The sequence below is a fragment of the Echinops telfairi genome, unplaced genomic scaffold, assembly GCF_000313985.2.
Source record: "Echinops telfairi isolate 266 unplaced genomic scaffold, ASM31398v2 ScPeMD7_2;HRSCAF=8, whole genome shotgun sequence".
Taxonomy (NCBI): Eukaryota; Metazoa; Chordata; class Mammalia; order Afrosoricida; family Tenrecidae; genus Echinops; species Echinops telfairi.
Window position 1 is genome coordinate 35,824,635 of NW_022103898.1, and position 1,982 is coordinate 35,826,616.

The window sequence follows — 1,982 nt, forward strand, 5'->3', positions numbered from 1 at the left end:
CAATAACAAAAACCACAAAGTGATAAATGTTTAGAAAATCAGTACTGGCAGGGCCATACAGTTAAAATGATTAGATGTTCTAACTTAAGGCGTGATGCTTTCCATTTCTAAATCTATCTTATTTTATTGTTAAGATTTTATTTTTTTATCATTTTTAAACATATTTATAGACTCTAAGAAGTTGATAAAAATGTATTGGGCTATACTTAATATAAAATATTTGAACAATGCATCTTTTCTATTGCTGCTATGTGCATATTTATTCATTTTTTTAAGTTTAATTAAATGAAGTCAAAGTTGTTGTAAGAATTGAGATAATATAATTAAGGTGTTAAGTACCTGTCCCCTGGTGGCATTGTTGGGTAAGCATTTGATGCCAACCACAAGGTAAATGGTTCAAACCCATCAGTGGATCCAGGGGAGAAGAGTGAGGCTATCTGCTCCCATAGCGAGCCCTGGAAACTCTATAAACAGGGTTGCTGTCAGAATTGACTGAATGACAGTCGGTTTGGAATACTGTGCCCAATGCAATGTGGAAGTAATCCAATGAGTATGACTTAGAACGTATTAACGTGGTGGGCCATGCAGTTTTGGTCCATGACCATGAAATAGGAAAAAGAAGGGAAATGTCGAAATGAGTATTGATATGTATCTACACACACACACACACACACACACACACACACACACACACACTAACTATAGTCCATTATCTTTAAATTCCATTTTTAGCCAAACTTTTTTGAAGAATTCTCATATATATCTAAAAAGTAGATGTATCCATAAGGTTGTTTGGGAACCACTGATCAAAGGTCTAAGGAGAATTGCACCAACTTTATTCAAAACCTAATGTGGGGATATAGAAGGAATAAGATATGACCTATTTCTCTCATGCAGTTTATAATTTAACAAGGAGCCAGGTACATAAGGAATAAGAAAACGGTAATACAAGGGAAAATGAAGCAATAACAAATGTAAACATAAAAAAGGGGAACTTGATTGAAAGCTTGAGTGATCAGAAATGACTTCTCACAGGAGGTAGCATTTTAGCTGGGCCACTGAACATGATGATAATTTTGAAAAGGTAACAGAAAGGGAACATTAAACACTACAGTGGAAGAACACAAAGTTTGCAAGTCTAAAAATATGTCATAGTAGAACATTAGGTATTGGAGTTAGTGAAGAAGTATAGGGAGAGAAGGCCGATGGACGGGATGAAGGCATCACAGTGAATGCTGTGTATTCTCCTCATTGTTTTAAGCAATAGAAAAAGGAAGTTTTTAAAGAAGGGAGAAATGTCACTAAGATGTGCTTTAAGGCAAATTCGAATCTCTTTGTAGATGACTGACCATACTGTGTTCACCTTTAAAACTTTAGGTTCATTTTTTTAAGTAGTTATCAAACTGTTGCACTTATCTATTTAATTTTTTTCTGCTTTAGCTTTTATTAACTTTCATAGTAAACTTAATTTACTCTTGTGCCATACGTTTCTGCCTCTTCAGTTCTTCTAGGATTTCTTTTTCTTCTGTGCAGCCTCCTCTTCTGGTTCAGAAACAGTTTGTTCCTTTTCATTTCAGGGTGGCAGGGGAAGTGCAGAGAGCTCTGTAAGTCCGGCAGTGCTCTTGGGAGCTTTGCTCACGTGGAGATGCTTAGTGACCAGAGCATACTACACCCTTATGTTCAGCATTACTCTTTGCCTTTTTAAGCATGTGCAGCAAAAATTCACTCTTTATGGACCATGGGTCCAATCTCACAGTTTGACTTGGGCACTGTATTAGTCTGGGTACTTCAGAGAAACAAATCCACATAAACTTATGTATAAGAGAGAGTTTTATATAAAGGGTAAGTGCACATCAAGAAAACATCCCAACCCAGTGCTGCCCAGGCCCACAAGTCCAACATTAGCCCGTATGTCCAACACCAATCCACAAAGTCCTCCTCCATCTCACAAAACACACGCAGTGATGCTGACTGCAGGAGGA

General features: G+C 37.0%; 1 protein-coding gene across 1 annotated transcript in view; it reads left to right on the forward strand.

Moving 5' to 3' along the window:
* EEA1 (early endosome antigen 1) overlaps nucleotides 1-1,982 on the forward strand; it is a 142,656-nt gene that overhangs the window by 111,423 nt on the left and 29,251 nt on the right. The window lies entirely within an intron of this gene.